Genomic DNA, 16,396 nt, shown 5'->3' with positions numbered 1-16,396 from the left:
CCAATTTCAATTTTTCAATAATTAGTGTACAATAATGTTTTCCAAAAATAGGGTGACTAAATTAAATAAGTGTAGAATAAATGGTACTTTTGAGCTACTATTGTTGTTCATGAAGCTCGACTTCTTATTAATTTCTCTGTAATTACTGTCTCAATATTTTTTTTGTACTGCTGTCCTGAACGGACAAGCGGTACATGTATGGCATCAGCCAGTTTATCACCAATGCCAAAGCCCATGCTAGAAATGGGAACCCTGTCTTCTGCCCATGCAAAGATTGCATGAATCAAAGGAAATGGGCTCAAATTGAGTCTGTACGAATGCACTTGATTACTAGGGGTTCATGCCAAACTATATGATTTGGACTATGCATGGCGAGATTGGTGTGAATATTCCACAGGAAAACAATGATGATGTGGCCATGACTGATGTGGCCATCCACGATATTGACGAGGAACCCGGTGTCGACATGGAACCTATGGCCATAGTTAATGATGTGTTTAGGAATACGCTAGCTGACGACACCGAGGATAATGATGACATTTCTCAGCTGCTATGTAATGTAGAGACCGGATATCTTAGTGAAAGACAGCTGAGAAAGCTAGAGAAAATGAGACAAGATGGCAAAACACCATTGTATAAGAATTGTCCAATGAGCAAATTGAAAGCCGACAGCATGCTATTAGAGTTCAAATCGACAAATGGATTGAGCGATAAAGGCTTCGATTAGTTGTTAGGTATAATAAGTAAAATGCTTCCATAAAAAAATGAGTTGCCCCCATAGGCCTCGAGGTTAAAAAATCCACATGTATTCCAGTAATTGCATATTGTACCGTGGAGACGAATACAAAGACTTGGATGCATGCCCCAAGTGTGAAGCTCCATGGTACAAGGAAGGGCCGTTAGATGAGGGTACCAAGACCAAAGAAGGTCTCATGAAGGTCATTTGGTATTTCCCTATAGCTCCCCGGGTGCATAGGCTGTTTGCATGTGCAATGTCAGCCAAGTTGTTGCGCTTGCATGGCGAAGAGCGTAAGAAAGATACAATGATGAGGCACCCCACCGATGGGAAGGACTAGAGGACAGTCAATACTATGTTCTATAAGAACATAGGTGGAGAGGTAAGGCACCTTTGGTTTGGTTTGAGCACAGATGGGATGAATAGTTTTGACTAGGTTAGAAGCAATCATAGCACCTGGCTAATGACGCTCTATATATACAACCTTCCACCTTGGCTCTATATGAAGCAGTCAAACATCTAGATGCCACTACTGATCCAAGGGCCAAGACAACCTAGGAATGATATCGATGTGTTTCTAGAACTAGTGATCAATGAACTAGTGGAGATGTTTGAAAAGGGTGTGGAGGATGTTTGGGATGAGTACAAAAAGGAACATGTCATGATCAAGGAAGTACTTATCGCTACAATCATCAACCTACCAGGTTGAGGTTGCTTGTACAGAGAGAAGACCAAAGGCTACACTGGATGTGTCGAGTGCTTGGATGACACTGATGCGATACATCTGCCAAAGAACTCAAAGATAGTTTATATGGGACACCATAGGTTCCTACCTAAGGATCACCCTTACCGTAGTAACAGAAAAGATTTTGACGGGACTATTGAGAAATGCTTACCTCCAAAATATTGAGACAGGCATGCGATACTTCAAGAAGTCAACAAACTGGAGGTTGTCCTTAGGAAGGTGCACAATGCAGTAGCAGCGCCTGATGGGAGCATCTGGAAGAAAAAAATTAGTTTTCTAGAAACTACCTTACTAGCCAGTGCTGAGTGTACGCCACTGCCACTATCTTGATCCCATGCACATTACTAAAAATGTGTGCGATAACACGCTTAACACCTTGATGGACACTAGGGGGACATCGAAGGATTCACTAGCCACATACCTGGACATGCAACACATGGGAATCAGAAAGGAGCTGCATCCCATGGCGCTAGAGGATGACCAGTTCGAACTTCCGGTTGCGTCGTGGACCTTGAAGAAGGAAGAAAAGCGTGCACTTATTTCTTTCTTCAATGAACTCAAAGTCTCAATGGGCTACTATGTGAACCCAAAGAGGCTAGTGAACATGAGAGAACTCAAGTTCAACTGTGGCTGTATGAAGGCCATGACTATCATGTCATTATGACTTAGCTGCTCCCTATTGCCCTGCGTGGTATCCTCTACCCAAAGGTCGGCGCCCTAATCATAAAGTTGTGCTCGTTCTTCAACGCAATCTCAAAAAAGGTCATTGATGTGTCCATGTTGGACCAGTTGTAGTGAGACAGCCAAAACTCTCATTAGGCTTGAGATGCAGTTCCCACTGACTTACTTTGATATCTCAGTGCATCTGCTCGTTCATATTGTTGACCAAATTACAGCCCTTGCCCTAATGTACCTACATCAGATGTTCCCTTTTGAAAGGTTGATGAAAGTTTTCAGGAGGTATGTTAGGAACAGATTCAGGCCAGAAGGGGGCATGGTTGAAGGATGGTTAGCGAAGGAGGCCATTGAGTTCTACACATATTATCTGGACATCAATAGGGTCAGAGTTCTAGAATCTTGTCACGAGGAAAGACTAGGTGGCAAAGGAACGATCGGGAAGAAATATATCACAGTAGATGACCCCATTTCTTTCAGACAGGCATAGTTCACTATTCTCTAGCAAGTAGAGAATGTGATGCCATACATTGACGAGCATAGGTAATCGCTGCAAACTTTGTATCTAAGCAGGTCGCAGGCTTGGCTTGATAAAAAACATAAGAAGGAATTTGTCTGCTGGTTGTGATGCCGCTTGATTGGAACAACATTGGGTAATCAGCTGGATATCTTAGCCAAGGGACCTTCGAGTACATTACTTAAGTACCAAAGGTATGAGATCAATGGATTTATATTTTACACAAAAAAGCAAGATGGAAAGAGCACATACCAAAACAGTGGTGTTCATTTCGATGCTCAAGACAAAAATAGCAACGTGCAGGCGACATACTATGGTTTCATAGAGGAGATATGGGAGCTAGACTACGGTTGGTTGAAGGCAGCTCTTTTTCGCTGTCAGTGGGTCTGGCTCAAGGAATCACCACCGACAGAGAAGGTTCACTACCGTTGATCTCACTAAGACCGCTTACAGAGATGACATCTTCGTCCTTGCAAAAGACGTTATGCAAATCTTCTATGCAGGGGACAACAAGACAAGCAAAGCTAAAAGTAGTCCTGAAAGGAAAAAGGAAGAATGTCGGTGTCGATAGAGTGACGGTAGAAGAAGACTACAAGGGTTATCAGGAAATGCCTGTATTCGGGGTGAACGTACCCTTACCTATCCTTGAAGAGGGAGACTAACCTACTTACGTCCGGCGTGATCATGATGAGGCCCTCATTGTTGACCCGATGAAGATAGTTAGATTATTATTAACTATGTAATAATTATTTTTGATGTTGTATCAGTAATTCGCACTGAATATCTAATTTATATTTTGTGCGCATCTTTATAATTTAATTAGACTATGTAATCGATTATTGAGATGATGTTCAAAAACACTATTATTTGATAATTATAGATCATTAATTAATTATCATAGAATTAAATAATCAAGACACAAACTTTTATGTTATTTTAGAATATAAACTAACTGCATTATTTCGATTAATAAATAAATAAAGAAAAGCAAACTAACCAAACTCACTATCCTAGCTCAACGGTTAAGGCCGCACACTCTGTACTCCGAGACCCGCGCTCGAATCCTAGGTGGGCCAAACTTTTTTAATTTTTCATTTATTATGTAGTAGTAGTGTGTTACCACGGGATAAAAGAAAACGTACAACTAATTCTAACGTAACCCCTATTCTAGTGCAGTGGTCAAGGCTCCAAACTAAGAACCCCGAGACCTAGGTTCGAATCCTAGGCTTGGGAACTTTTTTATATTTTTTATAAAAAGGCTATGACAGCAGGTAGCCCAGCTGCTGGGTGTTAGTATGGCAGGGCCCATCACTGTCGGTTTTGGTTTAAAAACCGATAGTGATAGAAGCTATCACTGTTGGTTCCCAAAACAGGCATAGAAGGCAACCATCACTGTCGGTTTTTAAACTAAAACCGACAATGATGTCTAGATGCTCCTCATAGGCCAAGAGTGCTCCCGCTGACCACCACAGCAGGAGCACTACTCCCACCTACCCCGACAGCTTTAGTTTAAAAACAAAAAAGTACCATGACCGCTAGCCCCTATAAAATAGCCATCGGCCAGGAGCTAGCCTCTCAATAGCCAAGTCTTGCCACCTTCTTGCTCTTATTTCTCACTTCATTCTCTCTAGCTAATATACACATCTTTGGCCTCTCTGAGGGAGAAAGCCCCCCACATACAAATTTCAATAAGCATGGTCATCCGCAAGGATGGTGCACATAAAAGGTAATAGAAGAATGTTTCTGAAGATAGAGCAACGCCAAAGCTTGGGGATGCCACGAGGTTGACAGAGTAATCCTATTTGATGTGCTCTGGACTGTCTGACTAGAGCGGCATGGATTCATCGCTGCTCGGCAACCGTCTCGTCTGCTCTGGACTGTCAGTCCGGAGAGGCATGGGTTCAATAGTGCCCGACAACCTCTCCACTTATCTCCTAAAGGCGCATCTCGTCAACCATCTTTGGCATTCTTTGGCTGCTATTTGACCCTACCTAGATGCTAGAAGAATGCTTTTGAGGTGGTTATCTTATAATATGTTTGTACACTTCGATTGTAACATTAACCTATACGGAAATAGGTTTTTGTTATCATATATTTAATTTTATTGTCATGTCTTTGTTATCATATATGTGACTTAGGTATCATGTGACTAGGTAGCCACACACGCTAATTAATTGAGAGTCTATTAGCTTACTTGGTGTCTCCAGCAGGAGGTTGAGCCGACCAAGTAGCCAGATGGTTCGGGTAGCAGCAAGGCCAGAACCAAGCGCAGCGTGTCACAGCTTACTACTGGTAGGAATGCACACTGGCACATCGCTGAGTTTGACCAAGTCGGTGAGCCGCTCGCACCTAAAAAAGCTGTGGCCAAATACAAGATTGTTATCGGGGCACTTGTAAGGGACTACATCCCGATTAAGTACATGAAGTGGATTGGGAAAGATGATGATCGTGGAGGGTTCCCGAAAGTGAGAAGGATGACATATGAGAGAAATGGATCCCATAGTATTTCACTTTCCCACATGATTATGACAAGGAGCAAGTCAAGAAAAAAAGCAAAAGAAATCACGGGGACATGCTTTAAGATTTTTAAGGGGACATTGTATAAGAAATTTATCCTCGAGGATAAAGAGCCAAATTGGGATGGTGGAGAGTACACCAAGCAGAAGTAATGTACCCATATATGAAATTATGCAATTGATATGAAATTTTTTGATATTATTTGAGCATTAAATAAAGATCATAGGAATACTATTTTTCGTAAGTAACGACCTTTATTGCAGCATGCATGCAATGCATTTATTGTTGCATGCATGCATGCATTGAAGTATGCGTTGTCAGCCACATCATTGTCGGTTTTCATACAAAATCGACAGTGATAGGGCTACATCACTATCGGTTTCATTACAAAACAGGCAGTGGACACCATCAGTGTCGGTTTTGTTTTAAACCTGGCAGTGATGTGTCTGCCCCCTATAAAAAGGAACCAGGAACATACACACGTACGCACCCTCACTTCACTATCATTTCTCAGCTTCACGTACTCTCACTTCTCACTCTTTTCACTCTACATGGTCATGGCACCTGGATATTTCATTGTAGGTATATATATGTTCTCCTCTCTCACATTGTAGCTATGTATATATGCATCGTCGATCTATATTTATTTAGTTTGCGACATTTTACTTGGCATATTTTATATAATGCAATATATATTTTTCTATTCATATTTCTTGAATTTTATTAGGTACAATACAATATATATATTCTCATCTTCCATATTCTAGCTATGTATATATATGCATCGATCTATATTTATTTAGTTTGTTACATTTTACTTGGCACATTTTATATAATGAAATATATATTTATAGTCATATTTCTTGAATTTTTTAGGTGGGATGAACGGACCTCCCCCACCACAAGAACCTGGTTTCCACCCTATTTGATCCTGATGTGGCCATTCCAAACCACCCTATTCCAGCTATCATATGAAATATTTTCCAACATCTTATTTTTGGATGCTAATTAATTAATAATTGTAATTTAAATTCCATAATAAATGTTGTTTCATAATATGTATGGATTCATTCAAATAATATCATTATTGCATATGTCGTAGACGGTAGCCCCAATTGAGTGGCTGCAAGCAGCACTTAGCTTGCTCATGGTGTCGGACATCGTTGAGAACATGACATCTGCTGATGATGGTCAAACTTAGATGTGTGAACTAAGCTTCTACATCCCTTCGAGGCTACCATCAGGGCATTAGGAATTTATTCGGTGGACGAGATCACGGATGCCTAGCAGGAGAAGCGCCCTGTTCTCTATCGTGTGCAACTGTTTGGTGGCACTTCGGCACATTTGCTATCAGGTGCCCGATTTCTCGCACTTCAAGATAGAAGCTTTGCGTGCTGGTGATGTCCTCGTTCTACAAGTAAGTGAATACTGGCCTAGCTACAACCAAATGGATGTGGTAAAGTCGATATCACTAATAGCTGAGTCATGGTTATTTATTGTATTGTTATTATAATACCGATCTCTCATTTTTTGCCCTCTTGCAGATGGTGCTCTATGACAGTACCTATACTGCATTAGGCTTGTCGGCCATTCTAGACCAAGGTATGGAGAGACTCGAGTATGATTAGGAGTACTATACTGGGAACCTTGGCCAGCACACTACTGCAAGATGCCAGTTCTGCATAAGATTTACTAACGGGGCCAATGGTCGTTCAGTAGGTTACATCTATGGACAACCATGTCACTGGTCTTTTGAGGCACGAGAGAGTGTAATCATACGGGTATTGGCCTTCATCGATAGCTGTGGTTACAGAATCCGTGACATCAATTACCATGCTTGGATGCAAATATATGGTGCTACGCATCCACCCCCGAATTAGTGTTTGTTTAGATTTAATTTGTAAGGTTTAAGTTCAATTCAGGTTGTGTTTGTCATGTAATTCATGTGCAGTGGAACAAGAACTCTAAATATCAGTGCCGTATTGGTCTAAAACTTTTTCTTAGGCTTACACGAACCATGGGTGAATGAAACAAGTTTGGGATTTTTTTGTGATGCTTTGGTACTTTCTCTGATTTAATTGAATTTCCGCGTGACATCACCAATTAATTAGATGTTCAACTGGGCCTACCCAAAACGATCCAAAAATGGTGCTAAACTTTTTCACATGGTCTTATGTGCCCTAGGGACCAATTTTTGGTCGAGGTGGATCCAAAATTCTAGTGTGCCCAACATGTAATTGGGCGTTTAGCACAAAGAAAAATATAATAATAAAGAAAATAATCAGAAAACCTAAGATCTTATGTAGGGTCATAATTTGGGTGTACATGCTTGAAAAAAAATTTCAGGCCATTTAGACATAGGTGCAATAGGAATATAAATACGTGAATTTATTCAGTTTTAAAAAGGAAAAAATATATATAATCATCACTGTCGGTTTAAAAAAATCGGCAGTGATGGATAGAAACCAATAGCGATGACAACTACTACTGTCGGTTTCATTTTGAAAACCAACAGTGATAGGTATATTTTAAAAAAACATAAAAATTGTGCCCACCCTCGGGTTCGAGCGTGGGTCTCGAGGTCCAGAGTAGTGTGCCTTAACCGTTGCGCTATGATAGTAGTTGCATTAGCCTTAGTTTTTTTATTTTATTTTATTTTATTATAGTGTAGTTAGTTTACATTAAAAAATAAAACAAAATTAAAAAAAATTAGCCTTCCCAGGGTTCGAACTCGGGTCTCGAGCTACAGAGTGTAGTGCCTTAACCACTGCTTTAGGATAGTAATTGCGTTAGGTTTAGTCTTTTATTTTCCTTTATTTAGTTATAGTGTAGTTAGTTTATATTTATAAATAAAACAAAATTAAAAAATTTGACCCGCCCAGGGATCGAACCCGGGTCTTGGCCTCTAGAGTGTAGTGCCTTAACCGCTGCGCTAGGATAGTAATTGTGTTAGGTTTAGTTTTTTATTTTCTTTCATTTAGTTATAATGTAGTTACACTAGTAGAGAAACGACCTTTGATCCCACCTCGAAATTTGGCTTTAGTCCCGGTATTTTTCGCGCCTGGGAGTAGACAGACCTTTAGTCCTAGTTTGTAGCTCCAACCGGGACTAAAGGTCCCTACCCAACGGCTACTGCGGCAGGCTTTTGCAGTAGGGGACCTTTAGTCCTGGTTGGAGCTACCAACCGGGACTAAAGGTTAACTTTTACTCTCAGTTCGTCTCTCCAACTGGGAGTAAAAGTCTACTTCCGGCTGGAGACTCCGTCCGAGACTAGAAAGAGACCTTTAGTCCCGGTTTTTGTCTCCAACCGGGACTACAGTTCCCCTAATATATAGCCCTTCTTCCTCCCCGAGCCCGAGCCACTTTGAGCTCAGTGTTTTCTTGCTTCATCGCTGGCCTCTCTTCTTCCTCATCGCCGGCAATCACAAGATTTTCTTCGATTCCTCCATCGATTCTTCGGTTATAAAGGTTACCAACTTTATATTCTCATGTTTCATCAGTAGTATATCTCATTTTGTGGACTAGATATATGTGGTTTTTATGATGGATTTTTTTATTTGTAAGCCATTTAAGCTCAAAATCACTTTAAAGTTTGCATATTTGGATGAAAGAAGGTTAAAGTAGTTATTCAAAACTAGTATTCAGCTTTCATTTCTAGCATGCATAGCAAACTTCATGGTTTAGAGATATAGAGAATTTTAGAGTTTTTTTAATTTTATTTGTTTATAAAATGAGAAATTTATATTATATTAAAAATGAGTATAGAGAGTAGATGGCAACTGCTTCTGGGTCCTCGGCCTCTCATCGGGTTCAAAAGCGACTGAGGCCAGACCTCCCTCTCATTGCATGCGGCAAGTGTGAGGAGAAGATTGTGATGGAGTACCGGGTGTCCCAACAAGGGCCGTATCTTCTACAAGTGTCCAGATCGCAATGTGAGTTATTTTGTCGCATTTGATGATTATGGTTAATTTATACTTATTTTCATGATGATTGTGATTAAAGTTCAAGTTTTTTGTTTTAATTTCAGTGGGATGGCACTGGATGTTCAGGCTAGTACTGGGAGGAAGAGTATGTTGAACACATACAAAACTCTCTTGCACAAGCGGCTATGATGGCTGATGAGGCAGTGATCCTACGGAAGAAGCCCATAGATGTTGAACAAACGCATGATCTGTCTGTTTTAGTTGGGATTGGTCGCGAAATTCTTATGCCGCTGAAGTGCATTTTAGCTTTAGTTTTTTTACTGGTAGTTGGGATTGTCTACTTTGTAGCGAGACTTTCATAAATTAATACCTTGTGTGGTGACATGCATGTCGTATAATTAACTAATTATATTCTAGGTTTTAATATGGTATGTATGTTATGTAATGCAGATAAGCCGGCATTGGATGTACAATGCTGATCGCCGCTCCCAAGAGTTCATTGAGGGCGTGCATTCTTTCTTACGTGTGGCCGAGGCAAACAAACGCGATGGTTTCATGTGCTGCCCATGTGCCATATGTAAGAATTTGAAGGAATATGCTAGCTCAAGGAGTCTTCATTCACACTTGTTGAAGTCGGGTTTCATGCCAAACTATATTTGTTGGACAAAGCACGGAGAAACCGGGATTGTAATAGAAGAAGGTGAAGAAGAACAATGGGACAATAATGACATTATTGCTGAATATGGTGCCTTCAATGATACTGCAATGGGGGAAGCTAAAGAAGAGGTAGTGGCAGAAGATGAGCCCGCTGATGATCTTGGTCAGTCCATTCGTGACGCACAAAGAGAATGCGAAAGTGAAAAGGAGAAGATCAAGTTTGAGCGTATGCTAGAGGATCACAAGAAATTACTATACCCAACTTGTGATGCGGGATAGAAAAAGTTGGGTACCACACTAGAATTGCTGCAATGGAAGGCAAAGAATTGTGTATCTGACAAGGGATTTGGGGAGTTACTGAAAATCCAAAAGAAGATGCTTCCGAAGGATAACGAATTGTCCGTCACTACGTACGAAGCAAAACAAGTAGTCTGCCATTTGGGATTAGAAATCTAGAAGATACATGCCTGTCCTAATGACTGCATCCTCTACCGTGGTGAGGAGTACGAGAAGTTAGATGCATGCCCGGTATGTCATGCATCATGGTATAAGATCAGGCAAGATGACCCTGGTGATGTTGAGGGCGAACGTCCCATGAAGAAAATCCTTGCCAAGATTATGTGGTATGCTCCTATAATACCACGCTTGAAATATCTATTCAGAAACAAAGATCATGCAAATTTGTTGTGATGGCACAAAGAAGACCATAAGGTAGACAATATGTTGAGACACCCTGCTGATGGGTCCTAGTGGAGAGCAATTGATAGAGAATCCCCGGAGTTTGCAAATGACGCAAGAAACTTATGGTTTGCTTTAAGTACGGATGGTATGAATCCTTTCGAGGAGCAGAGCAGTAGTCATAGCACTTGGCCTGTTACTCTATGTATCTACAACCTTCCTCCCTGGTTATGCATGAAGCGTAAGTTTATTATGATGCCAGTGCTCATCCAAGGCCTAAGGCAACCTGGCAACGACATCGATGTGTACCTGAGGCCACTAGTTGAAGAACTTCTACTTTTGTGGAATAGACTAGGTGTACATGTGTGGGATGAGCACAAACAGGAGCACTTTGACCTGCAAGCATTGTTGTTCGTAACTATCAATGATTGGCCTACTCTAAGTAATCTTTCAGGACAATCAAACAAGGGATATAATGCATGCACATACTGTTTTGATGACATTAAAGGTATATTCTTGAAAAAATGTCGAAAGGTCGTGTACCTTAGCCATCATTGATTTCTTCCTGCGAATCACCCCTAAGAAAGAAAGGTAAGCATTTTAAAGGTAAGGCAGACCACCAGACCAAGCTGGGCAACCGAACTGGTGAGGATGTACTCAATATGGTCAAGGATGTCAAAGTAGTATTTGGAAAGGCACATGGCAGCGAACCTGTTCTGAACGACGCCGATGGTCATGCACCCATGTGGAAGAAAAAGTCCATATTTTGGGAGCTACCCTATTGGCAAGTCCTAGAGGTCCGTAGCACGATCGACGTGATGCACCTGATGAAGAATCTTTGTGTGAACCTACTAGGCTTCATGGGTGTGTATGGGAAGCCTAAGGACACACTTGAAGCACGACAGGATCTGCGGTGTTTGAAAGAACGAGACAACCTACATCTAGAGAAGATAGATGATGGACGCCATTACTTAAGTCCTGCCAGCTACACTCTTAGCAAAGAAGAGAAGGAAAGCATGTTTGAATGCCTAGCAAGCATCAAGGTACCATCTGGATTCTCCTCGAATATAAAGGGTATAATAAATGTGCCAGAGAAGAAATTTCTAAACTTAAAGTCCTATGACTGCCATGTGCTCATGACACAATTGCTTCCAGTTGCATTAAGAGGAATTCTACCTCCAAATGTACGTCTAGCCACCGTGAAGCTATGTTCATTCCTCAATGCAATTTCTCAGAAGGCAATCGATCCAATGGATCTAGCTAAACTATAGAATGATGTGGTTCAATGTATTGTCAGCTTTGAGTTGGTGTTCCCTCCTTCCTTCTTTAATATCATGACACACCTCCTAGTTCACCTAGTCAAGGAGATTAGCATTCTCGGTCCTGTGTTCCTGCACAACATGTGCCCCTTTGAGAGGTTCATGGGAGTCCTAAAGAAATATGTTCACAATCATGCTCGGCCAGAAGGAAGCATTGCCAAGGGCTATGGAACAGAGGAGGTCATTGAGTTTTATGTTGACTTTATTCCTAACCTTGACCCAATTGGTGTTCCTGAATCGCGACACAAGGGGAGACTAAGTGAAAAGGGGACACTAGGGAAGAAAACATATATTGGTACGCAGGACAATTATTTTAATAAAGCGCACTACACAGTTCTGCAAAACTCCTCCTTGGTGGATCCGTATATCGAGACACATAAAGAGTTGCTCCGATCCGAGTTTTCAGGGAAGTCTGAAGCTTGGATTACACGTCAGCACATGGAAACTTTCAGCGACTAGTTGCGAAAAAAATGTCAGGGTGATGAGAGTATTGATGAGCAACTATATTTGTTGGCTAGGCAGCCATCGTGGCATATCCTCACATACAAAGGGTACGAGATAAAAGGGAATACATTTTACACAATAGCCCAAGATAAAAGGAGTACCAATCAAAATAGTGGTGTCCGCATAGATGCCACTGACCCTAATAGAAATAAGCAAACATATTATGGCCGCATAGAGGAGATATGGGAACTAAACTATGCACCTACTTTTAAGTTACCTTTGTTCAAGTGCCAATGGGTAAATGCGGCTGGAGGCGGCGTAGCAGTCAACAACCAGTATGGAATGACAACCGTGGACCTCAACAATATTGGGTACAAAGACAAACCGTTCGTCCTTGCCAAGGATGTGAATTAGGTGTTCTATGTCAAGGACATGTCTACAAAACCGAAGAGAGGGAAAAACAACAACGACCCAATCATTGAGCCAAAGCGCCACATAGTTCTTTTAGGGAAAAGAAACATCATCGGAATTGAAGACAAGTTAAACATATCAGAAGATTATGAAAAGGATGACCGAATTTCACCCTTCATAGTGAACAAAGACCCAAGCATCCAGCTAAATGATGAGGACACTCTATGGTTACGGCTCAATCATAACCAAGGGATATACGTTAAGAAGAAGTTCACTACTATGCCCGCTTGATATATATATATATATATATATATAGTGATGTATTAGACCTATTATGTAATAATTGTGACTTTAGATTTTTTTTTGTCGTGTTTTCGTATTTTCTACGGTTTAAATAAATTTTCTGCTTCACGGTGGATTTCCTGTGGAGAATGTGTGATGAAAAACCAAATAATCAACGTTAATAAGATGTGAAAACTTATTTCCTATCGAAAAGTAATAGTTTTAATTATTTTAATCAAGTAGTATATTTTTGCATGGTGCAAATTGTAATTATTATTTACACTATGTTAAATATTTATACAGTAAAACAAAAGAGTATAGGTTATAAATTTTTGTTGTGTATAATAATGCAAAACCAAGTCTAGGAATATTTATTATAATTTTTTGGATGATATTTTATTTATTAGGCAATTAATAACTATCTGCATATTTATATAAAAGAAATATATAAAAAAGAAAAAACTTCTGGAGCCAGCAAGAAGACAACTGCAGCCCACCTTTACTCCCGGGTCGATCAACCACCTGGGACTAAAGGTGGGCTACGTTTTCGTGGCCCGCCAAAAAATACCTTTAGTCCCGGGTCATGGATGCACCTGGGACTAAAAGGTCAGAGCTTTAGTCCCGGTTCTTACCATCACCCAGGACTAAAGGTCCTTTAGTCTCGGGCCGTGGCTTCACCCGGGACTAAGGTCAGAGCTTTAGTCCCGGTTCTTACCATCACCCGGGACTAAAGGTCCTTTAGTCCCAGGCCATGGCTTCACCCAGTACTAAAGGTCGGCCAAATATATATCGTCTCGTCTTCTTCTCCCATCCATCGTCTTCATTCTTCACCCGAGAGCCACCGCGCCGCCGCCGCTCCCCATAGCCTCTAGCCGCCTCCATGCGCCATCTCTCGCCAACGGCCCGGCTCGCGCCTCTCCCCGGTTCCACGCGCTCGCACGCCTCGCCGTGCGCTCGTCGTCCCCTTCACCGGAGCACTCGTCATTGTCCCCTTTGTCAGAGCACTCATCGTCGTTCTCGTCGCATCCTTGTCATCGAGAGATCACCTCCGGCCATCCTCGTCGTCCTCCACCCTCGTCATCCTCATCAGCAACAGTGTGTGTATGAGTGTGTGCTTATTTGTAGATTTTATTTGTGTATGTGTGTGCTTGGACCGATGGTGAGGGAGCAGGGGAACGGGGCGGCCATGGAGTACAGCTCTGGAGGACTTCGGGCGTGTTTGGTTCATGCCTTCACCTTGCCGCCCGCCCACACCGTGCCCTCATGTCTTGCCACGCACGGTGCAGAGCAGTGATTTTTGAGACTTGGCGCTCAGGCCCATCGAACAAAAGTTCCAATTTGCAATATGCCCGGTTCGGTGTGCTCTTGGTATTCAAACAGGTCGAGTGTAGAAGATAACAATCGAGAGCCTTCAAACTTAGAGTATGCCAGTAGCATAGCGAGCACAAAATTGTTAGGGCATGTTTCATCGTGAACCAGCCCCCTCGGCCCTCAATCCTGTAGGCATCCACCCTAGCCCCCATCCGGTAGTTCGCCGTTGTTCTAGATCCCACGCCCGCTCTCTTCCCTCTCTGCGCCCTCCAATCCCTAACGTTTCCACCGAGCCTTGCCCAGATCTAGTGAGGAAGAGGCCGCCAAACACCTCCTATCGCAACGCCACCTCCTTCGCCCTAGATCCAGTGGCCCACCCCGACGTGGATCTTGTCGTGGCCCTCTCTCATCGTGCGTTTGGATCTCCTCCTCCGATCTGACACAATAGAGCAAGGGGCGGGCCGGCGGGCGTGATGGCCGTGACATGCTCCTTCCCCACGCGGCCAGGACGCCTTTTTCCCTGCGGCGCTACTTCTTCCCTGCGGCCGCGACGAGCGCTTCCCCGCGGCGCTACTTCTTCCTTGCAAGCAGCCGTGACGCCCTGCTTCTCCGCGGCCATGACGCACTCTTCCCGCAGCACTACGGGCTGCGAAGACCTCTTCCCCATGATGCTATTTCTTTCCCGCAAGTGGCCGCGATGCTCTCCTGCATAGATAAGTTGGTAGGGTTGATAGGTGGACCTCAATTGTTAGTGTCTATTAAAAGGATTTGGGGGCTCTAGTTGGAGGTCTTCTACCAGAGCAGAGAAGTTGGTGAAGAGATACTAATAGGTCCTAATAGCTCATAAATAAGCCAATTATCCAACCACCTATTAGTAAGAGGTGGGTTCAAATAATCCATACTAAAGATGGATTGATGTCCTAAGATTTTAGGCCGTGCAGAAACATGGATTGATGAACTAGTTGAACTTGCGAACCATGTTCATCTCGGCTAGCATGTTCTCTGCCGAGCGGTAACGGACATCAAGGAGGAGCTTTGATTGTACGAGGGAGAGCGGCAACGGTCGTGGAAGACCGTGTTCCTTTCCTCATAGAAATAGAGCTCTTCCGTAGCCAAGTATGGCGCCGTCCGGTGGAGAAATGCTCGCCGAGATGATCACATAAGCAAGGTCAACTAGTACGGATGGTTACTTATTTAAACATGCTTTTGAGCTAGAATTTGATGGTTATTTGATAACTTCAGACCTACAAATGTCATCTACAAATGTTACTATCCTCGAGGTGGCACGTCCTGTAGGAGTCCATTTTATAGATATAGTTTTTATTTTTTGTAGATATATCTAGTGGAGTAAAAGTTAGATGGCTGCCCCGAGAGACAACATGGATGAAGAAATGATGGATATTATCAACACCAGCACTCAATTTGCCGATGGTGACCAGCAGGATGTAGATGACGGAGTGAATACCTGGCTCTTGAAGATAACCAAGAAAATATTGTGCAAGAAAATACTGGCGAGGTATATATATTTATATATATATTTGAACATCTATCATCTATTATGTGTACACATGATATTTATTTATTCTTTTTTTTATACATAGCCCTCTGGATCGACGACCACAACGACGAAAAGCAAAAAAATTCGAGGCCTGAAAAAGCCATTGGAGGGGCGATCCATAATATCATAATTCAATATCGAGACAGGCGAACCACTTGGTCCACATGCAAGGAAATTCGTGCAACACTATGGGTGCCTTGTAAGGGATAGACTTTCGATCAGTGTCCATGAATGGAAGCAAAAGATCAACGAGCCGCATGTTAGTTTTGTCTTTGATCTTGATATGAATTTAATTTGGGATGATATCCTTCAACATTTCACATTGCAAGCAGATGATTATGATGCTATCAACGATGATGAATTGAAGGAACTAGTTCGAAAGTGGGCTATGAAGAAGATGGCCACACAATTCTAGACTTGGAAGAAATCCCTATACACAAAATACGTCAAGAAGAACCTAACGCCCAATTTCAATACTAGCGGCCCACTCACAAAGTTGAGGCCCTACTGAAATGATTTTGTACAGTACAAGAGATCGGAAGAGGGTGAGGAACGGGTGAGAAGGAACCAAGAGAATGCCCAACAGAAGGTAGCATGGGATCAGGTTGCTACGCGACTGCCAT

Source organism: Miscanthus floridulus, chromosome 7 (genome assembly GCF_019320115.1).
Source record: "Miscanthus floridulus cultivar M001 chromosome 7, ASM1932011v1, whole genome shotgun sequence".
Classification (NCBI taxonomy): domain Eukaryota; kingdom Viridiplantae; phylum Streptophyta; class Magnoliopsida; order Poales; family Poaceae; genus Miscanthus; species Miscanthus floridulus.
This window is presented reverse-complemented; position numbering follows the sequence as displayed.